At 37.3% G+C, this 20,482-nt stretch overlaps 1 long non-coding RNA gene across 1 annotated transcript; it reads left to right on the top strand.

Moving 5' to 3' along the window:
- Positions 1-1,070: 1,070 nt before the first annotated feature.
- On the top strand, positions 1,071-19,479 carry LOC129052417 (uncharacterized). Its single transcript, XR_008517420.2, has 3 exons — positions 1,071-1,276; positions 7,888-7,959; positions 17,640-19,479. It is a non-coding gene; the product is annotated as an uncharacterized LOC129052417 (long non-coding RNA).
- The last annotated feature ends 1,003 nt before the right edge of the window (positions 19,480-20,482 follow it).

Genomic DNA, 20,482 nt, shown 5'->3' with positions numbered 1-20,482 from the left:
GGAGACAGGACTTGTACTACAGAGATGTTCACACTTCTCATACATAAAAGTGAAATGAAAGCATTAAAAAATAGAACCAGACATTTGCACCCACCTTTTTTTCAAATGTACAGACTTTATGGAGTATTCTGAACTGATAGGATATTGCCAGGTAATGAATTCTACATTCTTTGTGTTTGATTCAAGGTAAAGAACAGTTTTGTTCACTATAGTGAATCAAACACTAAATTAATAAGAGTTCAAAGATAAGCACTGGAGAACAGTTACCCTCTACACGTATTGCAGAAAGTAACCTCCTTATTTTCTTAAGCCTTTTCCAATCAAATTGTGTCTTTTCTCTTTAATGCTTGTCACTTAGATCTTTATCTCAGTAGGTCATCTCAAAAGTCTTGCATGCTAGAATCCAGAGAAATAGAGAGATAAGCATCACCAACATTTATTGATGAAACAACTACTTAATAACCTCCAGAGGTGCTCACGCATACACAGCACATGAAAATAGTCCAGAGAGAAAGTTTAAAGGGATTTCACAGTAGAAACCATGGAGATAGTGTGTGCAGTAACCCATAGTCATTGCTGCCCTCATAGTATCTGATCTGAACCTGGCATAGCTTCAGAAAAAGCCCGGTGTTCAGGCTAAAATGAGAATGAGAAAAAAGGAGAAAGTTGCTTTCTTCTTATGTGAAAAATAGGGCATGAACATTTTATAGTTTGGTAGTAGAACCAGTTGTACAAGTTCTGCACTCGCCCATAGGGCTTAGCCTGAAGGGAGAAAAATATTTGTATTCAAAAATTACTTTAAGACTTATGGGAAGATATCTAAATTTGGTGTATAGAATAAAGAACTGAGATTACAGTTGTATATCTGATTTGTTGGGACCACGTTTGAAACTTGAACTACTATATTTTGAAAGTTTTTTTTTTTGAGTGACAATTTCCAGTTCTGTTTTTGGCATGAGGAAGTGATACAAGAAAACTTCCTACTTTTGCACTTCTTTGTGTATTCCCTTATTATTAAGTTTTGCTATTAAGTATTCATTTACAGTGTTCTGCCAGATTATTTATTTTAGATGTCGAGACAAGATCATTTGTTTATTGGATCCAGGTATTCTACTATCCTTGGTTTGAAGAGGAAGTAGCTTTAAGTAAGAAATTCCCACACATTATTAATATGTATGCCCCTCTAGGTGAGCATGTGTGAGAGAGAGACAGACCCACAGCTAGAGGCAGAGAATGGGACACAAAAAAAGAAGACAAAGAAACCATGGTGTCTCAGGTAATAAAATTATTTGCAAAGTTATAGAATAATGATATTGCATTTGCACGTTGTACATTCCCTTTTCTTTCAAGTTTCAGTATCTCTCAACAGTCTAGGTGCTGTATGGCTGCTATTGCAGACAGAACTGGGGGAAACAGAGCAAGAGACAGATGAGGAAAAAAGAAATTACATGTATGTTTGCATGTAGAATTCATCTCCTTTATTCCTCTCTCCTAGTTCAGTTAGTTGGAAGGATTCTGGTACTGTTTCTTTCATTTAACAACTTATCTGCTTTGACAAAGACAAATCAAGTTCGACTTTTTGTGGCCCTTAGGGAAATATTCTATATATCTAGTGGTGAAATGGATTGATTTGATTAAAGCCACTGTGCAATCTCTGCTGAAGAAAGAAAATTATATTTTCATTCACTGAAGATTGAAGAAGAGAAAACTTCTGAATAAATATTTTATATTTGATTTTAAAGAATGCATATGGAGAGGGTATAGAGATTGCCTTTAAACTTCAAGTTTGGAAATAAATACAGATACATATACATACATGTTACATATTCATGGTGGGAAATATGAGTAAAGTTAAAAAGACTTAATAACTGAGTGCTTTTATCAACAAATTCAAATTTTCATTACACTTAATCAAATTTTTGTGAACTGCAGCAAAGTGGTTTTTTTCACCCCTACCCTCCCTCCCTCTCTGTCCCTCCCTCCCTTCCTTCATTTCTTCCTTTCTTTTCCTTCCTTCTTTTGAGGAACTAAAATAAGTTTTTTTTTCTTAGCATTTTATCTTAAAAGTCTGGCTATGTAGTGACAGCTGGCTTAAAAAGATACCCTCACATCCTCTTCCACAAGAACCTCTCTGATATTTCAAGTCAATCCTGTGCAGAAGTTTTGAAGTTCTAAAACAATCACAAAGTTTTATTGTTTCTCAAGATTCTCCAGGACTATGAGAACTTAGGTATTCAAGAAAGGCATTTGAAAGGAACAAGAAGTACAAGCATTAGCTTTGTTCCATTCAAGTTAGGGTAGCTGCATTGCTACTATTTTCTTCCCAGTAAAACCTGCTTCTCTACGTTTTTTCCTATCCCCTAGTCCCCAGCATTGTGGACTGCAAAAGTATGTGACCAACCTATCCACAAGCAGTGCAGATTTTTGTTAAGAAAACAGAGGAACATGTCATTGACTTCTTATTAACGAAAAGAGGCCGTTGTCAAAATAAGAGACAATCTGAGAAAGAAGGGGAAATTCAGCCTGTTGCCACATCACTCAAGGCACGGCTGTACTTGGCATAAAAATTAAAGGGAAATGAGTTGAAAATGAAGACTTGTTACATTCTCTTTTGTAGTCAATTCTTCTTTCAGCCTCTCCCAGGAAGGAGAATGTGTTTTTTCCAAACAAGGAGCAGCAGGGGTTATCTTTTTTTGGACGAGCTAAAATCTGTCTCCTTGTCAAAGGAGACAGATCAGGTCAAAGAGGACTCTGCCTCCCAGAAACAGAGTGCAGAAGCTTAGATTCTGGTTCATGACAAGAACAAAGGGTTCTTGAGGAGGAAGCAAAATGCCGTCTCACTTGCTGGGCCACAAATTGCAGCACTGATTTAAAAATTATACACATGGCTTTTTTGAGCCACGCCAAAACCCTTTTCTCATTTTAATGTCACTACTGGTTAGTTTGTTTGTTATGTGTGACATCTTTTTTTTTCCTCTAAGAACCATGAAACTATGCAAAGAATAGAACGACCACAATATGGTCTTATGGATGTCACTGCTTGAAAAGCAAAAATGCTAGTGAATTAACCATGGTTAGCAGGAATTAAGAAGAGTAAACAGTCTGAAGCAGAATGAATGTGATTGCAACTGTTTTCAAAGGCCTTTCCTCTCCCAACTCTTTTTTTTTTTTTGAGAAGCAGTCTCGGTTTTGTCACCCAGGCTGGAGTGCAATGGCGTGATCTCAGCTCACTGCAACCTCTGCCTCCCGGATTCAAGTGATTCTCCTGCCTCAGCCTCCCGAGTAGCTGGGATTACAGGCACCTGCCACCACGCCTGGCTAATTTTTTTGTATTTTTAGTAGAGACGGGGTTTCACCATGTTGGCCAGGCTGGTCTCGAACTCCTGATCTCAGGTAATCAGCCCACCTCGGCCTCCAAAAGTGTTCCGATTACAGGCATAAGCCACTGTGCCTGGCCAATATTTTATTTAAAAAAAATTCAAACCTACAGAAATTTCAAGTATAGTAAAATAAGCAGTCATATGCCCTTTGTGTAGCTCTATGCTGATAGGATAGCCACTATCCACATGTGGTTACCGGCCACTTGAAAAGTGGCTAGTCCAAATTGAAATGTGCTATTCTACATGTCTTTCTAAAATATAACTAATTCCTAATGTTTTCTGAAAAGTGAACATTTTATATGCTTCTAAACCAAGCATATAAAAATTGAATAAATATAAACCACATAAAATATCTAAAAAAATAAATATACAAAACATATATATTTGCATATAAAGACTAGACTCAGAGATATGTATCTGTGTTTAAAAGTTTAAAAGTTTAAAAGCCAACAGTCAGTGACTGAGCCTTTACGATTATGGATCTGTGGGTGTAGTCCTTATATGCAAATATGTGCTTTGTATATGTATCCATATATAAATCTTTGGTGCAGTTCTGATTATTTTCTTGGGATAATTCCTAAGGAGTAAAATTACTAGGTCAAAAGGAATTAACAATTCTTAAATACTTGATTCACATTGCTAAATAACTCTCCAGTAAAATTGTATCAAACCAAAGTCTCACATGATATTTGAGAGGGACAAGTTCATTTGCCAACACTAGTCATTATGCTTAAGAAACATCTTTCTCAATTTGTAAAGAAAGCTGCATCTGGTTTTATTTTGCAAGTGAGTATCAACTGTTTTGTTTTCTTTTTCATTTGCTTTTTTGTCTTTTCATTCTTCTATTTGTGAATTGGCTGTCCTCATTCTTTGCCCACTTTTCTTTGAGGAAAGTCATATTTTTTCTTACTGATTTTTTTTTATTATTATTAAATATTTTATTTTATTATACAGTAATGCTTCTAAACAGGTTTTCTTTTGACTTTTGATTTTGTGTATTTATTTATTTATTTATTTATTTTTTTGAGACAAGGTCTTGCTCCATCACCCAAACTGGAGTGCAGTGGCGCCATCCCGGCACACCGCAACCTCCACCTCATGGATTCAAGTGATTCTCGTATCTCAGCCTCCCAAGAAGCTGGAACTACAGGCACCCACCACCACGCTCGGCTAATTTTTGTATTTTTTTAGTAGGGTTTCACCATGTTAGCCAGGCTGGTCTCTAACTCCTGGTGTCATCCGCCTGCCTCAGCCTCCCAAAGTGCTGGGATTACAGGCTTAAGCTACCGTGCCCAGCCTGATTTTGTGTATTTATTTTATAGAAATTTTCACAAACTGTGTAGTAAATCTATCAGCCTTATTCTGCTTGGTAGTGGTTCTCAAATGTAATGTGCATCAGAATTTTTTGGTGTGCCCATTAAGACAGATTCTCAGGACCTACCCTCAGGGTATGATAAACCTGGGTCAATATCCTTTAATAATCAGAGTAACTGTTGCTCTGGCAACTGTTTACTAGCAAGTACCTAGTTACTTCTAGATGAAATAGTTAACAAACCACACTGTGAAAACACTGTTTTGGATCAATACTTAAAAAGAGCTTCTCATAGTAATATCACATAAATAGCTATCTATATTTTCATGTATTAAATTCTCCCCTATGTAATGTAAAAAATTCAGTTTGTCAAATTAAAATAACTTGTAAAAATTTTTTTTACTGGAGTTGTATTTAATCTGTAAAACAATTAGAGGAGACTTCACATGTGTGCAATATTGTGGCTTCCTATACTAAAACATTATATATTTAGACTTCTATTTATTTATAGATTCTTATGCTGGTTTTCTTTAGACTTTCTCAGTTGTCTTTATATAGGACATACATATTTTCCAAGCTTATTTTGATACTATATATTTTTAAAATTTCTATTATAAATCATAAATGGAATATTTCCCTATACTCTTTATAAATGACAATCGCTAGTGTATGTGAAGGCTAGCTATGTCTTACTCAGGTAGAACTCAGACAACTATTCAACTCTTGTAGTCTCAGAGTTTCTAAGTTGGTTCTCAGCATCTGGTGAAAGACAGTCACATATCATCTGTACATAATGTTAAATTATCTCCTTTCCAAAGTTGTATCTTTCTTTTCTTGCCTTCTTGGCAAAAACTTCCATAGTAACAAAATATATGATGTTAGCAGGCATATTTATCTTGTTTCTTGCTTTAATTTTACTGCCTAAAACATTTTAACATATAACAATCATAGTTAATTATGATTCTAGCTATTGATTTAAGATAAATAGTCTTCACATTAAGGAAGAATCCTACTTCTTGGTTTTTACAAGTTTTACTAGATAAAAATGTTAAATCATTTTTAACAATAAGCCTTACCTTGTCATGACATTTTCTTCAGTTATTATTTTGGAATTTATCAAAGTGGTCATATGGTTTTCCTTCTCTAATCCATTGATGTGATAAAAAATTCTAGCGACCAATTTCAAAATTGCTTTTAAAAATGAAATCAAAAGTCTTGCTATGGTTTGTTATTTATTAATATAGTAGTTTACTCACTTGTTAGGATATATTGTGAATAATTTTTAAATGCTATTTAAATTATTTATCTTTTCCAATTGTTTACTATTTTTGAAAAATAACTCAAAGTCACCATTTGCTGTTCTGATTTGCTTTTTGAGTGGAAGAGAAAGGAATGGTACTACAGCTAGATCTAGGAGTCCTGGATAATCTTATGTGAGTCAAGTGAAAGTTCTCAGTCACATGTAGAAAAACAGTTGAGATATTCCCTGGGTTATAATTTTCTAGTATTGTATCATGAATTAAATAAGTCTAGGGGCTGGGTGCAGTGGCTTATGCCTGTAATCCCAACACTTTGAGAGGCTGAGGTGGGAAGATCACCTGAGGTCAGGAGTTCCAGACCAGCCTGGCCAACATGGTGAAACCTCATCTCTACTAAAAAATTTGCCGGGTGTGGTGGTGCATGCCCGTAATCCCAGTTACTCAGGAGGCTGAGGCAGGAGAATCACTTGAACCCAGGAAGCAGAGGTTGCAGTGAGCCAAGATCATGCCATTGCACTCCAGCCTGGGTAACAAGAGCAAAATGCTGTCTCAAAAAAAATAATAAAAATAAATAAATAAATAAATAAATAAATCTAGGGTTTTATTTTGTGGACTTTATTAGGTTTTAGGATCATGGTTACATAAATATATATATTATATATATATATATAGTTCTGAAATACATGTTAAATTATAGCTTTCACCATAGTATATACAGGTGATATGCAGATGTTTATCAGATGGATAAAGATGGTCCTGACTACTTTAATGTGGTACCATTTTGATACTTTTGCAGTGAGAAGTATCCGTAAGTAAAAAGAGTTTCAATAGTAGTCTGGGAGTCTGCTTTTTTAGTTTGTAAAGTTTGTATTTAGTCTTTTTTTAAACTGCATTTTATATTAGACCCTCAACTAACCAATTCCCCCGAATTGCAGGGCTCAAATACAGCTTTTCTGTTTTTATATAAATGCCATTTTTCTGGATGCCAAAATGCAGAAAAAAAAATTTTCTTTTTGAAGTTATAGTTCGTTTTTGGATGCCTTTATAATAGCAGGCTGGATTCCATCCCAATGTTGTAGTTTTTAAACATTGTCAAGATCGTCACTTTCAAATCAAAATTTATCATTGCTTTTTCTCTATCCATTCGTGAAACAAGTTTCATATGAAAAATTATAAGTAAATAAATAAATATTTTTTCCTGATAATTCAGAACTTTATTATACTGTTAAATTGTTCCAAAGCAGGATAAAATTTAGTTTAAACCTGCAAAAGAAAGATCTTTGAATGGTGAGCAGAGGTGGATACCTTCCTGGTGGCCCCAAAGGAAGACACTCCCTACTTCACTATGGTCTCCTCATCTTACTCTGATCTGTAGTTTCCCATAGGCGTCTCTGTCCAGCTGGTTTCCTTCTCTTCACCTGGGGTGAGAGAGGGAGAGGGAAAGGCTTGTTCTCATACTGTTTCCATTTGGAAGCAGTCCTGGGATGTAGAAGATATCAGATTTCACTGCCAGCCAATGAGAAAGGAAAGGGAAAACATGCCAATTTTGTCAGAGTTTTCAAGACTTTTCCAACTCACTTTAAGACAGGAATTCACAAAGATGTATTTCTTGCTTTTAAGAATATTATAAAGTTACAGGAGGTGACAAGTCTCACTGCAGAACGCCTACAGGAAGATTAGCCTTAGGGATATAGAAAAAAGAATGTTTACTGATACGGTTTGGCTCTGTGTCCCCACAAATCTCGTCTTGAATTGTAATCATCATAATTCCCACATGTTGAGGGTGGGACGTGGTGGGAGGTGATTGGAACATGGGGGTGATTTTCCTCATGCTGTTCTCATGATAGTGAGTAAATTCTCACGAGATCTGATGGTTTTATAAGGGACTTTTCCCTCTTCACTCATTTACTATTCTCTCTCCTGCCGCCACGTGAAGAAGGTCCTTGCCGCCTGCTTCCCTTTCTGCCATGATTGTTGTTTCCTGAGCCCTCCCCAGCAATGCAAAACTGTGAGTCAATTAAACCTCTTTTCTTTATAAATTACCCAGTCTCAGGTATTTCTTTATGTCAATGTGAAAATGAGCTAATACAGTTACTAACTTTGAAAGAGAGAATGAGCCTTTTGAATATTATTCACTTTGGTGTGCTGCAGGAAAACATAGGAGGTTGGCCCATGGAGACTTAGAGAGGTTCAAGATGTAGATATGAACTGGAGCAGCCCTAACATATTTGCGGTAATTGATACTGTAGGATTGTTTGAGGTCTTTCAAGGAATATCAGGCTGGGCATGCTGGCGCATGCCTGTAACTCCAATGCTTTGGTAGGCTGAGGCAGGAGGATCCCTTGAGGCCAGGAGTTAGGGACCAGACTGGGCAACAAAGCGAGACCTTATCTGTACGAAAAAATAAAAATTAGCTGGGTGTGGTGATGCATGCCTGTAGTTCTAGCTTCTTGGGCACCTGAGGGAAAATGATCACTTGAGCCCAGGAGTTGGAGAGGCTGCAGTGAACCTGTAACTGTGCCACTGCACTCCAGCCTGGGTAACACAGAGTTAAATCCTGTTGGAAAAAAAAAAAGGAAACAGGAGATGAGAGGCAGTAAAGAATCCTGTGATCCTATGAAATCTGTAGCCAGGCTTCTGGAAAAATATGGTGCATGGAACCCTGTGGACAAGAGCAATTAAAAAATTGTGGTAAGTGCAGAATAAAGCTTTGGTCAGTAGTAACTATCAGTTTCCTAGGGCTGCCATAATGAAGCACCATAAACTGCCTAAAATCAAAGAAATTGATCACATGACAATTCTGGAGGCTAGAAGTCTGAAATCAAGGCATCAACAGGGCCACAGTCTCTCTTACATTTGTGAGAGATTCTTCCTCGCCCCCTTCTTAACCTCTGGTGGTTTCCTGGCAATCTTCAGTGTTCCTTGGCTTGCAACTGCCTAATTCCAGTCTCTGCCTTCATTGTCACAGTGTGTCCTCTCTGTGTATATGTTTTCAGATGGCCATCTTCTTAGAAGGATGCCAGTAATATTGGATCACGGGCTAACTCTGCTCCAGTATGACCTCATTTCATCACTAATTACATCTGCCACAACTCTGTGTCCAAATAAGGTCACATTCTGAGATACTGAAGGTTAGGATTTCAACTTGTCTTTTTCGAGAGGGACTCAATTCAACTCATTACAATATCAAATGTTATACAAAGTATGATGGACACAGGGAAAAGGTCATTATATTTTGCATTTAGGAAATGATTGCTGACTTTTGGAAGAGCTGAGATCAAGGTGAAAGCCAAGTTCACAGCAGTTGATTAGTGGTGTGAAGTGGAGAAGTGGACAGTTAACTGTGAAAGGCAGAGGGAAATAACTGAGGGTGGCACAAGAGTGAGAATATAAGACTTCCTGAGAATCAATAGGTGGTCATCAGTACATAAGGAAAGGGTCTTGAGTCAGCAAGGATGCCAATCTAATAAAGCAATATTGGAGTAAATGCCCTTATCACACAAAATGACATTTTAGTCAATAGACCGCATATATGATGATGGTCCCATAAGATTATAATACCATATTTTTACTGTATCTTCTTTTCTATGTTGAGATTCATAAATACTTTCCATTGTGTTGCAATCATCTACATACAGTAACATGCTGTACAGGTGTGTAGTTTAGAAGCAGTAGGCTATACCATCTAGGTTTGTGTAAGTACACCATGATACTGATATTCACATGACGAAATTGCCTACTGATGCATTTATCAGAACATATTCCCATCGTTAAGCAATACATGATTGTAGTTATTAAAATCTTACTAAATCAGGATGTATTTCCTATTAATATAAACTTATAAGCAATTTTAATCAATATTAAACACTAATACAGATATAGGTTTATTAGTCAATATATATGTAAATATAAAATTTTGTGATGCTTTGCACTGTTTCCCAAGGTTCATAATATTATACAATTACTAAAGCTAGCAAGGTTATCATAAGACAAAAGCATTTACAGTTTATAATCTATTTGTTTTTCTTTCAGAATCTAGAAAATAATTTTATTTGATTTTTCTGTGATAAAGTAAAATGTTGTTTTACTAAAATTTAATTCCCCCCCAAAAACTTTCTAAAATCTGCAGATCTCTGAAAAGTTAATAATTTCTCTGCCAAGCATACCTCCTGTATTTAAGTATTTATGAGCATGTGATAAATGTGTACTCTAAAACACAAATAGAATGTGTTTTCTTATATATTAATGAATATTTTGATTAATTAAGCAGATATTAGAATTGCACATCACTTCAGGGTTGTTTGATTCAGAATAGCATCTGGTTTCATTGATAACATGAATCATGAAAACTATTTATAAATGTGCTTTTGTGTTCTTCTCATAATCTCCTATGGAAAGTAAACAGTACTTTCCATAGTAAGTAAAAACAGTAAAAAATGTACCTAGCACTTCTCAGGGGCTCCTGTTCTGTCTTGGTCCAACTCTGGTCATGCAGGCATTTTTCCTTTTAAGGACAATGAAGTCCCATCTGTGCAGGCCATAGTGTTACTCATGCTCGGGGAGGCCACGGAGCCGGGAAGAGGAGCCCTGAGCCCTGAGCAGGTTCAATGTCGCCCCCGTCAGGAGCACCACCGCAATGGAAAGCTTCAGTTACCATCAAAGGGATGCAGTCAGGCCTGAGAGAGAACTGCTATTTTCAAATACAAATGAATAAAACTACAAAAATGACAGAGAAGTCTTTGTTCTCTGTCTAAATGTGAGCCCCAAACAAATCCTCCCTGATTTAATGTGAAATTTCTGGCCTGACCTCGACACTCTCCCTGATGTGCCTTCTACACGTCTATGAGGCAGCACTGTCTGTAACAGTGTGTGTCAGGCGCAGGGAATTTTCCACCTGTCTTATGACTGTTAGGCAACACTGCCTTTTCCTGGGACTTTGAGCTGGGCTGGCTATGGTCTTTTTAGATTTAGCTTTGGGAAGCTGCACCCTGCTGGGCTTCGGTTGGTGGGAATGGCCTGGACTTAGGAAGGGGCACTGCTGTAGTTGGCCCTGAATGGACCCGGGACTTTGGAGCCTCCCAGATGACACAGTTGCTTACCCTCGTGTTATCAATCTGAAAAACCTCATCAAGTGATACATTTCCAATCTCCTGACTGTCCTGTGACCTACTTGATGGTATTAAGCAAAGCTCAGGTCAGAAGGATTGTCATAAAATTGTTGACTGGACTCTTTCTCAGGAAAAGTTTAGCATGTCCTGGCAACTTTTAGGCTCACACCACTAACTCTGAGTTGTCAAGGGTTTTATGTAGAAAGGTAACCCTCTTAAAATGGAGGTTTTAATAAACAGAGCTACGCATAGCAGACTCATCCCTGGTCTTACAGAGAGGATGTCAAATGGCTGAACCATGTGCTTTCTCGAAGTCAGTGACAGCAGGGATGAGGAAGGGGTTGATGATGTAAGAGAGAGCTGGGACAAAGGCCAAGTCAATACCAAATGAGTTGTCATTCTCCCTACGCTTTTCATACACACCCAAGTGTTTCACTTGGGAGATACCAGAGCAAAAGGAAGATAAATGTTACATGTAGTTCGTTCTCATATAACTGTCACTAGCACATGGTGCACACGTTCCATGAACACTTCTGTTTCATTAATCATGCTCTTTTGAAAATGTGACTAAATGTAAGTGATGTCAATTTCCAGTGCTGCTTTTACTTTATAAGTAGACTTTGAGGATTTAACCATATTTGGTAGATGCTAATATTTCTGTGTTGGCCATGAGAAAGATTATTATAGTACGCAATGTAGTAAAATATTTGTCTTATGTAAAGAGAGAAATAATCATTTTTATTTACATTCCTGTGCAACTCGGGTCAGTCTGCCCTAAGGAGTTTTATTTTCTAAAGAATAAGCCTGTGAAATGACTTCATCATAGATTCAAGTAACAGTGTGAAACAAACACAGCCTCAGGATTTTTGCTATGTGTAGTCCCCTTAATTTTCTAGAATAAGACAAAAGACTGTTGTTGTAAATAATTTTGAATAAAACTCTGATTTGTTATTTAATTTTAAAGACCTCCCAGAGTTTGAGATAATCAAAACAAACTTATTTTGTGCTCAGATTAAGAGCAAAATAACAAAACTAATCTACCAGTGAGACTTTTAAATGCAAATTTAAAATAAGATACATACCTTTCAAAGACTAATTTTCTTCTTGTCATAAAAGACAAATTACTGAAATGCCTTTAGGGATTTATATTTGTATATTGCATTTATAACAATGATAAATCTCAGTTAACAATAGAAGGTTAAATTATGTCTTAAATGTAGGGATATTTTTATTTTTTATTTTTTTTAAGGAACAAATAGGGCAGAAATTAGAGTGGCCAGTAGGGGGCTTCTTTTAGGTTTCTTTCCCTTTCCCATAAATTAAAAGCTAACCTAAAAATATAGTTTACTCTTTAGTTTTATAACTAAGGAATAAAGAGAAAAACAATGGCTGCTAAATTTTCATTGCTTCCACTAGTTTAAATAAGACATGAAGACATGTTTTACTTCTCTTTGGTTAATTCCTCTCTCCTACTTACTTCCCTTCCTACCACTATTTTTTCTCAAGACCTGTGAAGTGACCCCTGCAGTCTGGATTGGTCAGTGCTACCTCTGCCTCCATCCTCAACCAAAGTTCTATCTTTGCAAACTTTCCAGGGAGGATTTTAGTGATGAACTCCCCACCAAATAGAAATGAAAAGTAAATTAAGAGCAAAGAGGCATATTCTATTTTGATGATCTAAATGGTAGTTATAAAAATCTAGTTGCACTCTGAACCTCCTTTTGAGAGGGACTTTCTGAAATCATGGGCTTGAGTATAGTAGTAGAATAGGCAGTGAATGGCCGTGTAACATGACATTTTAAAAGAGTGCTGTGTTTTCCCAAGAATTTGAGAGTTTGTGAAAGACCTCCAGGACTAGTAAGCAGATTCTGACTCATTTTGTAATATAGTTCCAAATCATCTTTCCATCCTTTCTTACATGCATAAGAAGTGAATGTAAGAACCATAATTTTTACTTCCTTTTTGTGCCCATTTTATAAAGGTAGGCTCAAAACCTTAATGATAGAGCAGAGCAATTCACCAGAGAGTGAATTAAAGGCAAAATTGTGATAGTCTGTGTTACCCAAGTGAAATCTCAAGAGAAATTGAAACTGACATCATGTAACTTTTTAAAATAAGAATTAGGTCCTGACAGAAAAAAAAGTGATATATCTGTAACAATTTTTGAAGTTCCAAGTAAATAAAAAGTCAGGAATTCCAAGTTCAATATGTAAGACAAAAAATTATGTTAGGATTTTGTTTTAACATTGATATGGTTTGGCTGTGTCCCCATTCAAATCTCAAATTGAATTGTATCTCCCAGAATTCCCACATGTTGTGGGAGGGACCCAGGGGAAGGTAATTGAATCATGGGGTCTGGTCTTTCCCATGCTATCCATGATAGTGAATAAGTCTCATGACATCTGATGGGTTTATCAGGCGTTTCCACTTTTGCTTCTTCCTCATTTTCTCTTGCTGCTGCCGTGTAAGAAATGCATTTCACCTCCTGCCATGATTCTGAGGCCTCCCCAGCCACATGGAGTTGTAAGTTCAATTAAACTTCCTTTTCTTCCCAGTCTTGGGTATGTCTTTATCAACAGTGTGAAAATGGACTAATACAGTAAATTGGTACTGAGAGTGGGGTACCGCTGAAAAGATACCCAAAAATGTGGAAGCAACTTTGGAACTGGGTAACAGGCAGAGGTTGGAACAGTTTGGAGAGCTCAGAAGAAGATAGGAAAATGTGGGAAAGTTTGGAACTTCCTAGAGACTTGTTGAAGGGCTTTGACCAAAAGCTTGATAGAGGTATGGACAATAAGGTCCAGGCTGAGGCTGTCTCAGAGGAGGAGATGAGGAAGTTGTTGGGAACTGAAGCAAAGGTGACTCTTGTTATGTTTTACCAAACAGACTGGTGGCATTTTGCCCCTCCGCTAGGGATTTGTGGAACTTTAAACTCAAGAGTGATGATTTAGGGTATCTGATGGAAGAAATTTCTGAGCAGCAAAACATTCAAGAGGTGACTTGGGTATTGTTAAAGGGATTCAGTTTTATAAGGGAAGTAGAGTATAAATGTTTGGAAAATTTGCAGCCTGACAATGTGATAGAAAAGAAAAACCCATTTTCTGGGAAGAAATTCAATCCAGCTGCAGAAATGTGCATAAGTAGCCAGGAGCCTAATGTTAATCCCCACGATAATGAGGAAAATATCTCCAGGTCATGTCAGAGACCTTCATGGCAGCCCCTCTCATCACAGGCCCAGAGGCCCAGGAGGAAAAAGTGATTTTGTGGGCCAGGCCAGGCCTAGGGTGCCCATGAGGTGTGCAACCTAGGGACTTGGTGTCCTGTTTTCCTGCTGCTCCAGCCGTGGTTGAAAAGGGGTCAATGTAGAGCTTGGGCCGTGGCTTCAGAGGGTGGAAGCCTCAAGCCTTGGCAGCTTCCGTGTGGTGTTGAGCCTGCACATGCACAGAAGTTAAGAATTGAGGTTTAGGAACCCTCACCTAGATTTCAGAAGATATATGGAAATGCCTGGATGCCCAGGCAAAAGTTTGCTGCAGGAGTGGGGCCCTCATGGAGAACCTCTGCTGGAGCAGTGTGGAAGGGAAATTTGGGATTGGAGCCCCCACACCAAGTCCCTACTAGGGCACAGCCCAGTGGAGCTGTGGGAAAAGGACCACCATCTTTCAGACCCCAGAATGGTAGATCTACTGATGGCTTGTACCATGTGCCTGGAAGAGCAACAAACTCTCAACACCAGCCCATGGAAGCAGCTGGGATGGGGGGCTGTACCCTGCAAAGACACAGGAGCAGAGCTGCCCAACACCATGGGAATCCACCCCTTGCATCAGCATGACCTGGATATGAGATCAGGAGTCAAAAAAAGTCATTTTTAAGCTTTAAAATTTGACTACCCTGCTGGATTTTGGACTAGCATGGGCGCTGTAACCCCTTTGTTCTGGCCAATTTCTCTCACTTGGAATTGCTGTATTTACCCAATACCTGTACCCCCATTGTGTCTAGGAAGTAACTAGCTTGCTTCTAATTTTACAGGCTCATAAGTGGAAGGGATTTGCTTGTCTCAGATTAGACTTTGGACTGTGGACTTCTGGGTTAATGCTGAAATGAGTTAAGACTTTGGGGGACTGTTGGGAAGGCGTGATTGGTTTTGAGATGTGAAGACATGAGATTTGGAGGGGCCAGGGGCAGAATGATATGGTCTGGCTGTGTCCCCACCCAAATTTCAACTTGAATTATGTCTCCCAGAATTCCCACGTGTTGTGGGAGGGACCCAGGGGGAGGTAATTGAATCATGGGGGCTGGTCTTTCCTGTGCTATTCTTGTGATAGTAAGTTTCACAAGATCTGACAGGTTTATCAGGGGTTTCCACTTTTGCTTCCTCCACATTGTCTCTTGCCACCACCATGTAAGAGGTGCCTTTCACCTTCCACTGTGATTCTGAGGCCTTCCCAGCCATGTGGAACTGTAAGTCCAATTAAACCTCTTTTTCTTCCCGGTCTCTGGTATGTCCTTATCAGCAGTGTGAAAACGGACTGATAGAAAAAATGAAACTTTGATTGTTGGAATAATACAAACAGTGCAGCACAGATTGGCTTAGGGTCATGTTTCCTGAACTGGAACAAATGGCAGTGGGATATGGGTTATTGAAACCACAGGATGAGCCTACAGCTTATTCCTCTTGTGCCAGTTTACGTGTGGACTGGGAATAAAAGAAGATTAGAAATTCCAAATGCCTTTATGCTATCTTAAGAGGGTCATGTTATGACATAGAATATAAAATGATTTTTGTTATGGTCTGACATTTATGTCCAAATATGTTGAAATCCTCACCCCCAAGGTGATTGTATTAGAAGGTGGGGCCTTTGGGAAATGATTAGGTCTTGGGGGAGGAGCCCTCACAAATGGGATTAGAGTTCTTCCAGAAGATGCCAGAGAGAGACTTCTTACCCCATCCACCATGTGAGTGCATAGCAAGATGTCATTGATGAGCCAGAAAGTGGGCCTACACTAGACAACAAATCTGTCAGTGCCTTGATCTTGGATTTCCCAGCCGTCAGAACTATGAGAAATAAATTTATTTATTTATTTTTATTTCTTTTGCTTATAAGCTACCCTATTTATGATATTTTGTTATAGCAGCCCATACAGACTAAGACAACTTTTAAAAGATGAGCCTTCAAGACATTTTGAATATGTAAAGGTCTGCTATAGCTTGACTCCTCCAGGGATATTAGTTAAATAAATGCTTCAACAGCCAAACTATGAGATTTCTCGTCTTGGCAGAGTGGTTGATTGATGTGACCTCTGATAAGTCAGTTAATTTTTCATGCATTAGTCAAATTGGTCATAACTTTTAACTCAATTGAGGAATTATTAGAAAATTAGAATTATAGAGTTGAATACTGTATTACTTTAAATGATTTGTAAAGTATAAAGGTATAAACATCACTGTAAATGTGTTAATTCAAAGTTTTAGAATCTACCTCAGAGGAAAAGAAGAGAGGGGTTGGAGGCAGAAATATCATGACCTACTGCAAAAACCTAACTGTGATTTATATGTGCTTACATAGCTTTGTCCTTTACCATACCTTAGTTCTCAGGGTTATCCTACAAAACAGGGAAGAAATGCATTTTTATTACTGGGTGATTTAACCAGTGGCCAAGATTATGACTTATAACCTTGAATTTTAAGACTGTCTATGGGCATAATTTGAAGATGAAATTTAATAGGGTTCCTCTAGAGTCCTAAAAGAAGAAGTCAATAAGGGAAGAGTTCTTTTATCTCGTAGTGGTTTATAAAACAGTTCCTGGGCATGACATCACAGTGCAATGTACTTGGTTCAGATTACTCCTCACTATCTATCAGTACAACTACACCAAACAAAAGATGCCCTTCGATATTATAATGGGTCTCTGATTGGCATTAAAGGAAATGTGTAAAAATAAAACCCCCAATATTCTTTCTTTTTAAAAATACTATATTACTCCCCTTTTCTCCCCATTCATGTTTCTTTTGCTCTTACTTGAATGAGAATGAGAAGTGAAAATGAATGTATGTAATCAGGCATTCATCAAACATAGTTATCTGTTGTATTTTCCTTGCTTGGTTATTATATTTTGAAAAATTTGACAGAAAAATGTTAAGAGAAAAATGCATAAAAGGTAGATCAGTCAGTTGTAAGGTACTCACTTTTAATTAAAATATATCTGATCTTTTTTCAAGTGCGGGCCTTTCATATCTAATTACACAAAGACTTATTGGCAGAGAAGAGGTAGTTGATTTTCTTTCTCTTATATTCCCTCCGCACTCACAGTATATTTTCCAGTATTTTGTGTTGGATGCCTCTTTTAAAAAACCTATACTCAAACAATTATCTGCTGAAAAGCAACTTTAAGATTATTGTAAGGTGATTATACTAATGGATCTAATTTTCCATGCCTCATGCCTTTCTATTTCATGCCCTTTGGTAGTGACCTCCCCATTCTTATTCTAAGTTGGCTACGTGACGAGAACAATGGAATTTTAGTGGAACTGATGCAAGCAGATGCCTGAAATGTGTTTCTGCATTTCTGCTTTCTTTTGTAGACTCCTGCCCCTGCCATGAGAACACGCCCTTTCCAGTTTGCTGGAGAAATATAAGAGAAGTCCAGTGAAAGAGAGCTGAGTTTCCCCAATGATGCCATCAAGATGAACTAACTACAGTTAACCAGCCAGCTGATAGCAGATGCATGAGTGAGCCCAGCTGAGAGCAGGTGAGCATGGCCCAGAGCAGCAGAGCTGCTGAGCCAGTCCCTGAGTTGAAACAAAATAATAAGTGGTTGTCTTCAGCAATTAAGCTTAATCTGTTGTACAGCAATAGTGTATTGATACAGGATCATTTGTTCCAGAATTCCCATATTAGAGATGAGAATACTGAGGCTGGGGATCTACATTTTCCCCAACTTAACAGAGCTACCAAACTCCCTAGATTTTAGAGTTGACAACTCTACTTGTAAGTTATATAAAAGCCAGAGCACCTAATTATTGACAAACTTCTCAATCCTTATCAGCTAGTTCCAGATGATAATGTGTAAACAATATTTCCTGGAATTCTTTTGATTAGTATTACACTTAAGGTTAAAGATTTTGTCAAGCCTAAGCATTACAGAAATTGTCATTCATGTGAAGTTATTCTCTTGTGCAACAAGAAAGCTTCATTTAGTGTGCTGAGTTTGTAACTGCATTTGATGCTTAATGGGGTTAGCCCCGTGAAGCATATTGCAAGTGTCCTCTAGAGACTGGACTGGTTTCCAATTGATTTCAAGTAGCAGTTCAAATTGTTGTCTTTCACAAATAGCCACTACATTGTGTCAATTGATGACCTCGCAAAAACTATGGTAAATAAAATCTTAAACTTTGAAACTACAGTAAAGGTTACTCTGTAATGTATGTGAGACCAGCAATCATGAATTAGAAGGGTTTCCTTTCAATTATGAGTCAAGCTTCAGGATCCAAAATATAGAGCTTTTTACTGAATTATAGCTCATGGGATTTTATTTGGATTGAGAAGTGTAGAGATTCAGAATGATTTTCTCTTCTAATAGTTTGCTGTTTAATGGGAATTTTTTTATTAAGCATAAATCTCATTTTCTTTAAAATACTTTAATATCCTAGTATAGTAGATTTTTAACAGTCTAAAAGTTTTAAGCTTTTTTTATTTTGGTCTTGGAGATAGACAATAATTAACACTCCTTAAATGCATTTTTCTTTCTTCTGATGATGACTTGCCTTTGAGGACCTGGTTCAAAACATACAGCACTGAACTGATCCACTGTGATTTTCATTTATTTATTAAGTGTTTGCCTTTGTGCCAGTTTTGCAGTGTCATCAATTGGCTACAATAAATCTATATGTGCTCTGAAGAAAGTTGATTTCTTTAGTCTTCCTCTCCCAGACTGTTATTTTTTCTGTGTGATAAGCTTTAAAGGACTTAAAGGGATAAAATGTAAAGAAATTGTGTTGAGCAGAAAAGATATGCCTAATAGTTTAAAGACCTATGTTCTTCTGATACCCAAATTCAAAACAACCAATATGGCTATCATTGTGATTATTATATTATTCTTAGGCATAAGTTATTGAGTCTTTCCATGAGAGAGCAATTCATCTTAACATAGTATAAATCTAATAACAATATTCAAGTCTTTATTTCAGATCACTTTTCCCTCCTGCTTGTATATCTTTCCCCTCAAATGTTGATATTCATTAGGAAGAAGAGACCAAAGACATAGAGTTCTTTAATAAGAAAGTGATAAACTTCCATTAGGTATAACTCACCTTACACAAAGGGTGGATTTCTGTAAACTAAGGTAGAAATTAGATTTTGTGTGTGTGAATGGAGAAATCTGTAAACACATTTTGGGGACATATTAATGTCTAGATTCTAGAGCAACTCCCTTTAAAAATAAATATCTCTTACAGAATTTTATTCTTAAAAATTAAAAAAATTGAATCTACATTTTATTATTGCTAAAACCATTTACTCCAACATTTTAATTTTCCTTTTTCTCACTATTCTTGAACCTATTAAAAGAGGAAAAAGCAAACACGTTGGAACAACATAAAAAATAAAGAAAAACAAAAACAAAAATCCCGAAGAAACAAAATGTCTAGTGTCTTAATTATATGCTGCTATGTAATAAATTACCCCAAACTAAATGACTTAAAACAGCATACTGAGTATCTCACAGTTTCTGTGGGCTGGGAATGTAGGTAAAACTTAATTGGATTTTCTGCTTAGGATCTTCCACAGGCTACAATCATAGTGACATCTGGGGCTGAGGTCTAATTTCAAGGATCAACTGTGGAAAGATCCACTTGCAAGCTCACTCACTTTGTTGTTGGCATAATTCAATTCCTTGCAGGCTCTTGGTTAGAGGGCCTTAGTTTCCTGCTGACTGTAGGCCAGAGGCTAACCTCAGTTTCTTGCCACCTGGCCACTTCTACATAGCGGCCTGCTTCATCAAAAACAGCAAGAGAGAGAGAATCTGCAAGGAAGATTCTTTTGCAACTTTGCAACTTAAGGACTGAAATGACATCCCATCACTTTTGTTATATTCAATTCATTAGAAACAAGTCATTAAGTCCAGGGCATACTCAAGGGAAAGATATCACACAAGGGTATGAGATTATATAGGAGGCAGGGATCAATGGGGCCTGTCTTAGGAGTCCATGTATCATAGAGTGGTCAGTTGTTATTATTTTAATATTGTCTCCCTTTTATGGAAACATTTAAAAATATTTTGCTTATCTATCACATTTAATTACATATACTATACCATTACAGCCAAATGTGAATATTGTAAGGTACATATGCAAAAAAAATACAAAAAATTTGCATGACATGGTTAAGCATCCACTCTAGAGTACTCTAGCAGGGTTGGTGTCCAACT

Source organism: Pongo abelii, chromosome 22, assembly GCF_028885655.2.
Source record: "Pongo abelii isolate AG06213 chromosome 22, NHGRI_mPonAbe1-v2.0_pri, whole genome shotgun sequence".
NCBI lineage: Eukaryota > Metazoa > Chordata > Mammalia > Primates > Hominidae > Pongo > Pongo abelii.
Note: the sequence above shows the minus strand (reverse complement) of the source record. Positions and strands in the feature narration are given on the sequence as shown.